General features: G+C 35.9%; 1 protein-coding gene across 2 annotated transcripts in view; it reads left to right on the plus strand.

The window, feature by feature from the left end:
- Window positions 1–14001, plus strand: part of exoc3l2b (exocyst complex component 3-like 2b) — a 38690-nt gene that overhangs the window by 564 nt on the left and 24125 nt on the right. The window contains exon 1 of one of the 2 annotated variants that reach the window (XM_051861977.1): window positions 5629–5780. The exons of the other annotated variant lie outside the window; for it this stretch is intronic. The gene's annotated coding sequence lies outside the window, so the exon portion shown is untranslated. Of the gene's footprint in view, window positions 1–5628; window positions 5781–14001 lie in introns of those variants that run through there. 2 annotated transcript variants of the gene reach the window in all.

Raw genomic sequence — 14001 nt, forward strand, 5'->3', positions numbered from 1 at the left:
ATTGATTCCTATCACATGACTTTCTCTGGATATCTCGTCTCAAAACAATGGCGAGAAATCTAGTCATTGTAATCAGTTGGTTTTCAACTAGTTTCACTTCAGATTTGACTTTGATTATCAGGTGGTGACCCAACTGATACTAAAAATGCAATAAAAATGTATAAATGTTGACAAAAACTGCGTAAGCCCAACAATGCGCAAAATTTTTGTGCAAAAAGATTTGCATTTATATGGCAAGGGAAAAAAACAGAAGCATGATCTGACTTGAATAACAAGTGAACCATTATTTCATTTAGTCTGGCTTATATTTTATTTGATCTTTTGCAGTTTTGTTCGTTTTTGAGGATTTGTTTGTTTTTTGTTTCTGAGGGTATCTACCATATTTGACCAGTTTCTACCAGTTCACAAATGAATGTGCCATAGAGCAGTGGTTCTCAACCAAGGGGCTCACTATAGGGAGCATAAGCAAACTTCCAGGGGGGGCTAGAAAAATAAGTCTAGAAATTATTTCAGTTTAGTTATATTAACATAATCTTAATTAAGCTGCTGGAAAACACTAAAGATGTACAACATTAAACTGACATTGTACATTTGATTTTATTTATTTTTATTTCATCAGAAGCACTAGAGGTACATAACAGCTTAGATAGGAGGGCCATAGAGTTTTGTGTTGGACAAAGGTGGTCCTTGGAGTCAAAAAGAAATCACTGCCATAGAGTTTGACTGGACACGACCTTTGACACCAACAACAAAACAAACATTTTCTCCTCTCTTTTTGTAGACATTTATTGTGATATACTTTACACAATTATATGGTTAATTGCATTTTTATCACATTCTCTTATCAAAATGAATTATATTCCCATCAAAAATGTAATCATGAATTCATATAATACACAATCGACTTGTCATTATACTGTACAAGCGAGTGAAAACAACACCTGCAGAGTAAACAGACATTGCAGATGACAGAAAAACACGTACACGATAACACGACAACCATAAAACCCAGGGAAAGACCGCAATCAATCCTTCCTCACATGCTGAGTAACATCTTCCCTCACAAACCTCTTAAATTAGCTTTAACCTGACCCGCTCAATGTAAAAGGTTACACTTGTGACGTCCATCCAGTCCATTCCCGCTTACAGATGCCCACACTCCAGCGAAACGGAATCAGGATGCTACCAGCTAAAACGGGCCCTATAAAGGATAACCCCCTGTTCCTCTGCTGGCATTCACCACACTGGAACGTGTCAGTGAGGCTGCCGCTGATTGCTCGCTGTGGTCAGGGCTGCTGTTTTAGTGGCATGACATAGAGCCCTTCTCTCAGCACAGATCCAGAGGGCTTTTCCTGTGGTCCACATGGAGCACCATTGCAGGATGCAGGCAGGCTATGATTGGACCATCCCCCGCTGACCCTTCACTCAGGTGCCAGAAAGAGGTTGCATAATAGTGGTGACAAACAGGGATGTGAGCACACCGCTTTAGGAGAGAAACCAAGAATGGTGTGTTTTACTGTAATTACAGTAGGACTGTAAAAGCAGCGATAAAAATGGTTGTAATCACATTACATCCTCATTTAAACACACACAAGATTTGTAGATAATAAAATGGTGTAAATTATGTAATTATTATCTAATACTTATAATTATTATAATTAAATTGTATAATATATAACTCTTAAAATACTTCCGCATTTTTTTATTAGTCGGATCAACAGAGGGTTATTAACAACAGTAGGTTTATAACTGAAAAATTGTATCGTACTATATCTACTCTTTAAACCGAATTATGGTAAAAATGGAAATATCGTTCAGTCGGGGTGAGAGAAACAAATAAAACACTGTATTCGTAGTCATCCAGTTTGAAATGTTGACTACAAATAAGGAGGTTTCTTTGGCGGTGTTCTCTCCGTATTTACGAGCCTCTGCCTACAGTGCGCTGAATCCTTCACTGGAAATAGAAAGTAACTCACTCCCACTAAACGTTTACTCTTTGAATTTTTGCACCCGGGAACAATACAAGTCAACACCATTATGACTAAAAGTTTGCAAAGAAGTATTTCCTACTAAAGCAACGACTCTGGTAAGCTTATCCATAGCGGATCATGGATGGCAACATGCCCAATGCATTATGGGTGTTCAAGTTTTCCTACCTATTTGGCAAAAGGGAAGTCAACAGCTTGTTTTCTCTAGTCAGGTTTCATTTTTTTTTTTTTTTTTGCCTTTCTACTGTATAGGCAGCCAACTTTTATTGAAAGCCCATTTTGCCAGCAGTGAAATTCCCCTTTAACGCTGGCTAAAAAAAAGATCAATGTATATGAAAATTAGTACAATAAAAATTATAGTATTTTTAAATAAAGAAACAAACAAATAAATAAAATATGTATGCCTAACTGTACTATTAATGCTGGGTAAAAACATCCATGTACTAAAATTATTATAGCCTAATAAACAATTAAATTATTGAAATCATTATACTATTTTATATTAATCATTTAGAGGTGACAGAAATGCAATATATTATACATAACAATGTTTTTAGTGGTGTATAAAGATTTTACATCATAAACCGTTATGTTTTCATTACCTTAGAATGAGCCATTTCTATCTACATACACCACGGGTCCCCTTACATGTTAAATCGCCATTTTGCGCCGGCATGTTTCTACAGTAGCCTTAAACGGACAAACTGCTCTACAGAGCGCGTTTGTTTGACTTGCTTCTCTCTTCTGTCTCAGACGACGACATTTTTTTCCTGTGTTGGCCACCGTAGCTTCTCTATATTGCAATTCGCAACCTCACCGCTAGATGCCGCTAAACTTTACACACTACACCTTTAAATAAATAAAGTATTTATGTATTTATGTATGTATGTATGTCTAACTGGGTTGGGTAAAATCAGTTTCATCGTATCAAAATATAGATAGAAATATATAATATAGACAAAATAATAACTATGAAAATGAAAAACAATAGAATAAATAAATAAATAATAGAAAGTATTTTTTTTTTTTTTTACATATAATATTTTACACATATTTATAATAATTTTATTTTTACCAGTATACATGAGTCTTTATACATGACAAATAAATATCTGCCTGTATATTTCAGAAAAGGGGGTCCCTCGGAAAGGGATTGTCATGTTTGATTCATATTTATTAGTGTGATTTCCATGAAAATGCATCAACTGACATAATCATCACAGAAGTCACAGAACCATTTTACAAGAATCAATCTGAAAAACAAATAAAATGTTGCTAAACTAAAGCATGTCAAATAAAATGAAGGCCAGATTGTCCTTTTGAAGTGCTTAGGCTGTTGGGAAATATTTGAAACATGGCCAAGGTGAACGTCGTAGGCAGAGCAGGAGCAAAGGATGCACCAGTAAACACACACAACAATGACAAAGTTAATGTTATGCGGTACTACTTCCTGCTCCCCAAGCCAAGAATTCACCCCCAGTTTGGAGCTTCTCTTTATACAGTCCATCTTTATTCAGTGCTGGTCTTAGATGTGGCGCCAATTGTGGTTTCCTGATGCACTTTTTGACTGTGACAATCAGCAGGAACAAGAATGTGTTGTCCTTGTTTGGTTTTAATGAAAGATATTGCATGAATCTTTAACAGGGAGGTCAAGGTGGACATGGGAAATTGTGTCCGGAAGACAAGCAAGTAGCTGCAAAAGAAAAAAAAGGGGGGGAAATGCTTGAACTATGACCTTAAATGTACAATATGTACATCTTGTGATTCCCCTCATGCAGCCCAAGTGGTCAGTGCTCTTGTTTTTATGGTTATAACAAAGATGATTCATCTATGAAAAAGAAATGAGAGTTAAATAGCCATGCCAAGTTTTTGACCTCTACGAAAGCCCCTAAGGCTTATGAGAAGCGTGACACTCATGGCAATCCTTTGTTTATGCATCAAAGAAGAAGCTTTTCTGTACTGTTTTTAATATTGTTGAAGAAAACAGATTTCATAATACTTAAGAAAACAAGTGTTTGGAGAAGCTCACACTCTTTCAAAATTCTTGCTTTCTTTTATTCAGGTCTTGTTCAAATTCCCATGATGCATTCCAGAGCAGTTTCTATTGTTTAGACAAAATTTATACGCATTTGTCTGACTTCCCCTTGGCACGTGTGCTGTCTGATTGTTTTGTCAAATATAAAAATGTTAAATTGGGGCAAAAATATCCTCCTGACTCCCAGCTATGGAGTTTTGTCCTCTGTAGAGGACATTATATTTTAGTGAATTTCTCTGAGACCTTACATGTCACTGTTTTAAGTCTGGATGTCCTGTAAAGAGCACATTCAGGGCTGTTCATTGAAACCAAAGTTACACCATGACCACTCCCTCTGCTTGGTCTTTAAAAATTGCTGACATTAATTTAGTGATCAAATTTAACACCCTTATGGAAATATGATAATATTATGTTATTATCATTTACATCTTACTCGTTTTCAAATTGTTTGTCATAAATCAACATCTCAGGAAAATGTTATGGGGTTTTAAATCAAAATATGACTTTCTGTTATAAAACAAGACATCGTTTTCATACATGTAGAGGACAACAGGACCTCAGTCATGTTTATCAGGCATTTTGGGAGACACAACAAGTAAACATGGAAAGAAATTATAAATCAATATTCTATTAGATGAAATTATAATAATCCTGCCAATTATTACTCCTATTATTACACTTCTTTTTTCATTACATGTTGCTCCAAGAACACACTGATATGCAAATTACATACAGTGTGTAGATACATTGTATATAATGGAAGAAACCCATTTATGGCCATTTTACACACATATTGCATAAAGAAAAATGGTATATCAAATCATTCTGTTATATCTTTCATAACATGGTTGAGAATCATCTTTATACAAAGATTTGTATAAAAAATCCTGAAACCTAAAAATTGATTGGCGATTTAAAAAAAAAAAAAAAAATCCCATTGTTTTTGCTTTTTCATGTCTATTCATGTCTTATTTTATTTTTTAAAAACTGCATCCTGGTGTCCACTACAGAGGACATAGCATAACATATGAATAAAATATAATTTTTCAAAAATATTCTAATATTTTTTCTAGTAGTCAGGAGGATATAAGAGCTGTGAGGTCACAGGTCAAATTTAATTGCCCATGGCCCATTAAATAAACCATCCATTTACGTTACTAAATGATTGTAAAAATTAAAAAGTACTTGTGGCAGACTGCCACACTGGTGAAATCCTTTTGGAGAACCTCTAGGCACCTTTTGAACATTCTTAAAATAATAATAATAATAATAATAAAAATATTTTAAATTAATAATAAATTATTGTTCTTAATGTGCTTTTAATTAATGATTTCATTTAATATTTTTTTATTTAAATTAAATGTAAGTGTAGCTAATTTTATTCATATATGTATTTTTTTATTCCAAAAAATATTTTTTAAAAACTTTATTTATCAATTTTTTCTATTTTATTTTATTTTATTTATTATTATTATTAGTAGTAGTAGTAGTAGTAGTAGTAGTAGTATTTATTTAAAAATATATACATTTCTTTATTTTTGCGGTTTACATGCTCCAGTGCAGATCTTGGACCTGCCCACACCACACACTAAAAGTAAAAGTCCTGACTGAGCAGCTCGTGTCATTTACTCTGAACGGTGCTGCTGACATACACACGCACACGAGTGACGGTCCTCGATTTGAGTTGATGTTGTGTTATTTCATTTAAATATTTTTCCTTCTCGTTCCTGACATGAAGACAGACCGACATGGACTCCGTAAGTTTTTTATTTTCCCTGTTATTATAAAGTTTATTTAGCTCTTCTGTAGTTAATTTGTAACCATGTTAGCCACTCTGAAGAATTAACCGCCGCAATGCTGCAATAACGCTGCCGTTTTTATTGTTCAAATCTCTGGGTTTGGTTATAGAACTGTTAAATTAATGAAAAATCGGAATGTTTCTTTAATATGTTGAATATTTCTTAAAAATAAGAGAATTAAATGGAAATAAGGCTTAATGCTAATAAATATAGGCTATTACTTATTGTTTTTTTTTTTTAACTCAGTTGTAAGTCAGGTTATGAGTGAAACTAAACTTTTCTACATCTTATATGAGCTAAATTGAACTGAATGCAATTTCAATAGTTAGTTGTACCAGTAATGTCCTCTCTGTCCTTCAGTCTAATCCACATTTACATGTCTTTTTTTCAACCTCGTCATATGACCATGTAAAAAAAAAAAAAAAGTTCGACCCAAATCTAAACTCGCTGATTTAACACTTTTCCCTTCCTGCTTATTAAGTCAAATATTTATCCTTCCTGTTTTTTAAAAAAGAAAGATTCCATCCTCATTCACAGACAATCTCATAAGGTCATCTAACATTGTTCTTCTGGTGTATAGTTAAAGATTTACTCTCAGGTAAAAGATAATGTCCTGGAAAAGCACAAGCCTTTATAGCAGGGCATATTCCAATGTCAAGATGGTTGACTAAGATTTGATAGAGCTGGTTACGTCAAAACAAGTAATCTGACCTTGTGGTACCCATATAATGCTTTGCTTGTTTTGTGTTCATCCGTAATATAGTGGTGTTGAATGATGGCGTAAGGGACCCTTTTAACACTTACATCCTCAATCGAATCTGTGGCTTCAGTGACGTGCATCTATCTATCTATCTATCTATCTATCTATCTATCTATCTATCTGTCTGTCTGTCTGTCTGTCTGTCTATCTATCAGTAATATATTGCTCAATATATCTCTTACATTAAACCAGTTAAATAACGTATAATCAGTGCTTGCATTGGACCCGTTTGAGATCACAAGCCTGCATTACCCCATAACTTTAGGAGCATTGAAACTTAACCTTGGGGAAAGTCATATGGAGGTTGTCTTTGGCTCTCTCCAACATTCCTGTGCTTTTCCTTAACCAGAGCCTGAAACCCAAAGCTACAACAGAAGCCGTTCTTCTATCTGTCACATATTGAGGCCAGTCCTCCCTCTGTTTCAGTGTAACTCATTGCCCATCCCTTCTAAGAGACAAGATGATAGACTTTGAACCTCACTGGCACTGCAGTCTGTGGTTCCGCATAATTTTGAAAGAGTAGGTGCAGTTGAGGAGTGCGAATAAAGTACAAAAAATATTATAGTTTTTCCTGAAAAAACATTATCGGTGCTAATGAAAAAATCTGAAAAAAAAAAAAATATATATATAAAGATGCTACAGTAAAAATCTGTTAATTGTTACCTAACCATATACATTGAAAAACTGTAACAGCGCATTATAATTTTGCTGTAAAATACTAATTACTAAATTGTAAAAATGACTGTATAATTTATGGTGAAAAACAGAAAAAGGACATTCCCAGAAGTCTCTGTGACATCTGTATTTTTTGTTATTTGTAATGTACTTTACAGGCCACTTACAATGAACTCTGTGTCAAGAGTGGCTGCAGTAAAATAGCGCACGAAGACAAATGACTCAAAAGGAAACAGTCTTTAATATAATAATCCGCAGTATTACACAGGAGAAGCTCAGGGGAAAACACAACCATGATACATAGACGTCACAGAACACTGAACTGAGTAAACTGAGGTCTTAAATACACACAAAGATTAACGTAACACACAGCACCTGGTAAACTCAATTAATGACTATGGCAACAGACAAGGCAAGAAGAAACTGGCAAACATAAAACAATAAGGACTGAACCAAAACTCAAAAGTTAACCAGACAGCTGCATAACCCTGACACTCTGGGCCCTATTTTAACGATCTAAGCGCATGGTCTGAAGCACATGGCGCAGGTGCACTTAGGGTGTGTCCGAATCCACTTTAGCTCACTTCGGAGCTCACCGCTCGTGCGCCGCCTGTGTGTTGTCTCAGCGGTCACCTCCGTGTTGCTTCCATGTAGTGTTGTCACGGTACCAAAATTCCAGTAGTCAGTACCAATACCATGAAAATTTTACGGTTCTCGGTACCAATTTCGGTACCACAGCAAAATCTGTTGGAACTATTTTACTATTTTATATAGCCTATTTTAAAAACATATTAAATATGATTTGGAGCATGTGTGTATGTTTGTGTGTGTATATATAGGCTACCTCAATGAAATAAATTTTGAAATATAAAAAATAAATAAATAAATGCTCAAACATCCATTTTGTACTATTGAAAAAAACAGCATATGCTGGTAAGGTAGGTTTTGAAGCTGGTTTGAGCTGGTTTATGCTGGTCCTATGCAGGTCCATGCTGGTCCTAAGCTGGTGCTGGTCCTAAGCTGGTCTTAAGCTGGTCCTGGACCAGCTCAAACCAGCATACCAGCTTCAAAACCTACCTTACCAGCATATGCTGTTTTTTTCAACAGGGGTAACAGACATGCGTGTTTATTTTAGCTATTCCGTCAGTGAAACAACACACTACAGCCTGTAAAACTATGAAATAAATATCGGTAAATAATGGTAACCTAAATAATAAGAAAGTTAAATATTATTTAAAAACATTTGTTTTTTTTATCTCCACACAAAGATGCGTCATATAGCCTACCGCTCTGCTCTTTGAGAGGGATGTGGGACACGAGCAGGAAAGAGACCATTTCTCTTTAATAATATCTTCATGTTACCTCCTGATGTTACAAGCAACTGACACTTGTTTTAAAAGGTCTGAAGAGCGAGTTTTATCCTCTGCAGGGGCAAGACATTCAGGCTATGTTTGATTTTGCACTGCCAGAAAAAAGCGAAAGTAAAAATCACCAGTGTGTGTGAAACGCGCTATACATATAAACTTGACATGCCTTAACAAGCACAAACTGTGTTAAATAGAATTTGACGCGCAAGCAAAAAGGTTTCTGTCCTACGGTGTTTTTTCTACTTTACCACAGTAAAGAATGCGAATAGCCTATAATAGGCCTAAATGCGAACGAAAGAAAGAAACGTTTATAATCCCCTTCGTGAGTGAAGATTTGGGAAAAGAAACAGAGATTCCATGTTCAGTGGAATAACTAATGGAATATTGTTAAAGGAACACTCCACTTTTTTTGAAAATAGGCTCATTTTCCAACTCCCCTAGAGTTAAACAGTTGAGTTTTACCGTTTTTGAATCCATTCAGCCGATCTCCGGGTCTGGCGGTACCACTTTTAGCATAGCTTAGCATAGTTCATTGAATCTGATTAGACCGTTAGCATCTCGCTCAAAAATGACCAAAGAGTTTCGATATTTTTCCTATTTAAAACTTGACTCTTCTGTAGTTACATCGTGTACTAAGACCGACGGAAAATGAAAAGTTACGCAATGATATTACGCAGCGCCTGTGACCCCCTGCTTGCACAGGGAGCGTGCCTTGCAACCATGGAGACATTTGTGAGAGACGCTGCGTAATATCATTGCGCCTGCTGCACCCATGGTACGGCAGCAAAGTTCCTTGATCATTGCGCCGGAATGAGAGTATAGTTCCTAGCCATATCGGCCTAGAAAATCGCAACTTTTCAGTACCGACTTGGTACCGAAGTACGGGTACTTTTGACAACACTACTTCCATGCCGCTGGCTGGACGGGGCGGAGTCACGTGGCTACACACGCGAGAGTATGTTTTTAAGGGGGAAGTATTAACAGGATTAAAAAAAAACGAAATAACCGCAATGAGAAAATTACGTCAGTTAGAGGTTCTGAATTTCGGTTTCGATTACTTTTCGATTAATCATCCAGCCCTAGTGTCATCTCCCATTCCCTTTAAAAGCCAGGTGCACTTGCACCATGGCAGATTGCTATTTACATGGCGGAATATAGACACCCTCAACCTGACGAGTCAGTTTAAATACATGTGTGTATTGCCACGATTGGTCAAGTAATTAGCCATTCGTCATTACTGCAAGTAGGTCATTCTGATACATGCAATGACTATCCATTATGACATTTAGGCATTTTTATCTTCATTTACACAATAATAATCTTTTACATTGTAATCCTTTTTTGCATGTTTGTGTGCTGCCACGTGTCCTTTGTGTGTGTAACAAGCAGTGTACATGTGTTGTGCACCCGCCAATTGGTGCATATTACTAACGCGCCCTTTAAATAACAAAAAAATAAATAACTGCGCCATTGACTTTAGACCAGGTATTTGTTGGTCAGTGGCGCAGTTGTTTTCAGTTGTCTCAAAATAGCAACTCGTCAACAATGCGCCTGAACACACCTCAAAGGGCCCTCTGATTCTTCATGTGGTTTTCTATTGTACTACCTGTATTATTATGGTTGTTATTAGTACATTTATATGTATACATGGTATACTGTTATTATATCACTTGATAAAATACAGTTGTAAGTTAATATGCCATCAAGTAATACCTCACACGTTCTGTCAATCACAGCTGCTGGTCATTTACTGTAGATTTAACATGATATACACAGTGATATAGCCCGTGTGCCTGATTTCTCCTTGAATTGATCCAGTAAACTTATTACGGAATGCCACTGCCATTGGCTATAAAGCGGGGGGCTTGTCCCTTTTGTCCCCTACCTGTATGAGACAGGAAGAGGAGTTGGTCTGGGAAAGCGGTAGTATGGCTTTTATATCTCACCCAATGATCTAACGACGTTCCATATTGGCTCCACTGTAAGGTTTATAATTAGAGCTGGAATTTCAGTGGGAATGTTGAGAGAGGATGATCTGCAATGGAGCTTCAATTGCTGAAGCCGTGAGACTTTTCAGTCCCATTGTTTCTTATTAACTCATCAGTTCAACTTGTTAATTCCCTTTATGGTTCAAGCATAAATGAACACTGTTGTTAAGCTGTTCTGTTACTTTCTCCTCCTCATTCACTCCATTTGCTATGTAAGTTTCCTTCTTGTCTAATAATTACATTTTACTGGTGATTCAACAACCAAGACACAGCCAAGTTAAAAAATGAAAATTCTTTACTCACCCACGTCTTTCCAAACCTGTATGACTGTCTTTTTTTCTGTGAAACCTAAAAGAAAATATTTTTTGTGCATACAATGAAAGTCAATGGTGTCCAACATTGGTTTGGATCCCCACTGAACATTGTTATATGGACAAAAACAGTCGAAATACCTTGTCAGCTACTTTCAGCATGTAATGTGAATGATCATGAAAGAATAAGCCCTGAATGGTAGGTGACCCATATGGAAAAATCATGGAGACATAATTATTTAAAAGAGGTAGGAAGCCACAAACAATAGACCCTCTCGAGGAATTTAAAGCTTGTTGGCTGTTACACACTGAAATTGGTCTCCAAGCTACTCTATGGATTATGACTTTGATCTTGGAACATGTTTTAATATAATTTTTCTTTTTTGTTTACAAAGCTGTTGTTAAAATGGCAGAATGTAGTTTTTATCAAGAGGAAGCCAGGTAGACAACCGTTAACCCAAAGTTAATCATTCATGAAGTATCAGCCCCCTCGTTACGCACACACATACGCAACAAGCACACAAATTAGCAAGCCGGAAGTGATTCAGCACTGTTCCTATCCCCTTTTGTCACCAGCCATAAATATCCAAGACGGCTATTCTAACCAGAAGCCTTTGAAAGTGGCAAACATGTTTTCTTGAAATAGACTGGGTTCATCAAGTTGAAGCCTCCTTATGTTTATTTACAGAAGATTTCGTATATTCAGGTGTTAAAGTTTTGGGTGACTTGTCATATCCAGAAGTTTCATTCTCTGGGCTGTGTGTGCCATTATTGCATATTGCCTTTTTTAATACACTTGTAATATAGGCAGGCCCAACATCAAAAGTCCTCATAATAATCGTCTTCAAGATTAACCAAAGGGTGTGATTCGGATTCTGCCATCATAAAATAAGTAATCTTTCAAATAAAACTGTCAGATCTCCCTTATCTGTGTTGTTTAATGCTGTTTGCATTGCTGATATTGCCGAGTTGATGTTTAAAACTGTGCAAAACATCAGTAAAATTAAAAGGGGCTCAACAGTACCTGGGTCAATGACAAATAAAGAATAGGTCAAAGAAAAGGACAAATCTTTTCAAGGCCATGATTTAACTACATAGAAATGAAAGAGCAAATTAGTACAATATGGCGACAGTGTAATTATCATTAAGGAACAAAGTACGTGGCCATGAATTAAAAAGTCGTGGGAACGAATTCTTAATTCGTGGTCACTATATTTATTTTTTCTTCCACGTCATGTGCGGGGCTTCGTAAAAATGCATGTGTCGACAATATATATATTTTAAACCTTGAATAGATGTGAGTGTAAGACTTAATCATTACTTATGTATATAAATACAAATATAAAAGTATTATTTTTTACAAATAAATTTAAATAAATTTCATAATATCTATGTATTTAAGGATTTGCACCACAAGGACACCTTGCACCTTGAAATGTTCCTCTCTGTGACATCATTTCCTTTCCCCCCCTCCCCCCTGCATGTTGGTTTTACCACGTGGCTTTGACTTGGCAGAAAAAGTTTTTTCAAATATTAATAAGTAGTGAAACAGTTAATTTTTTTAAGGAAATAAAAACGGATAGCCAGTTAAGATAAGATAAGATCTTAGACTAAGATTTTTCTGATAACACTTTATTTTACAGTGTCCTTGTTACACATTTTTTGTGTTACATGTTGTTACTGTAGTAATAACTAGAAATTGTGTATAATTACATGCGACTAACCCTAATCCAAACCCTAACCCTTTTCCTAACCCTATAGTAGATAGATGTAGTTAATTGTTATTACTCAGTACTTAAATATATAATTACACTTATAAAACGGTTCCTGTCCTTGATTCTGATTGGTCAATAGCTGTGTTTTATTCACGATAAAACATGGCTATGACCGCTTCACCCAACGGTTCTGTGTATCACTACACAACACCCTTAGCAACCACTCTTAGCAACATAAACTGTTTGTTCTCAATTGATATTGTTCATTGAAGCTTACTGTATTATGTAGAAGAGTGTTGTGAGATAGAGATCGAGTGAGCGAGTTTATTACCTGCATTCAGATTTAGCATTTTCCTTCAGGTCAGTCCTATGTTCATAATAAAAAATCTGTTTAAATGTCCGATGTATTATCTTGTCCTTTTAACAGTTAAGGGGTTTTCCCGTGACTGACAGCACTAGTCAAAGCATTTGTCAGTTGCGTCTTGTTCTGTGTTCACAACAATTCAGTCTTTTCAATATAAACGTCTTCGCTACTGACTGACACCCTCATAAAGACAGTCTTTGCCGCCATCTAATGGCGTTAAAATGTAACTTCTGTTGCTGTTCACGGTCAGGAACTATTTTTTCCGGCAGAAAGAAGGCTTTAGTGAAAGTTTACTTCATGAAAGTTGCATTGATACATATTTTTGCCTTTAATATTTCTATTGTGTGGTAACCGCTTTATAAAAGCAATAAGGTACTCGAGGCTCGTAAATAATTATCGTAAATAAGTCACGGCTGAGGGGGTTGCAGGCACTCCGCTTCATGCCTAACAACGCCCTTCAGCCGTGACTTATTCATGATACAGCACTAGCCTCGAGTACCTTATTGCTTACTTAACACAGACACCTTAAAAGAAAGTGTAACCGATTTTCTTTTCAAGAATTTCATTCTTTTATTGAGGTTTTTTCTTCATGATATCAGGACAGTTGTATCACCCTGACATCAAAAGTGTCAAAATTAATTTAAATTAAAGAAATAACATGCTTATCATAGAAGAGGTGTAATCAAGTCATTATCCCCCAGTTTCACAGACAAGGCTTAAGTCTAGTCCCAGACTAAAATGCATGTTTGAGCTGTTTTAACTTAAAAGCAAATTGCAGCTGGCATATCTTAAAATATGTCACTGATAAAATATGTCAGTTTTTTGTGCACACCAATAAAAGCACATTTTTAAAAGCTACTTAAATGTCCTAATTTTAAGGTCTAATCCTGGCTTAATCTAAGCCCTGTCTGTGAAACCAGGCCTATATGTATGAATTGCATTTGTACTGTATTTTTAAATCAATTAAAGTCACCGCCGTGACCATATTATTAGATGCTA

The sequence above is a fragment of the Ctenopharyngodon idella genome, chromosome 15 (assembly GCF_019924925.1).
Source record: "Ctenopharyngodon idella isolate HZGC_01 chromosome 15, HZGC01, whole genome shotgun sequence".
Lineage (NCBI taxonomy): Eukaryota > Metazoa > Chordata > Actinopteri > Cypriniformes > Xenocyprididae > Ctenopharyngodon > Ctenopharyngodon idella.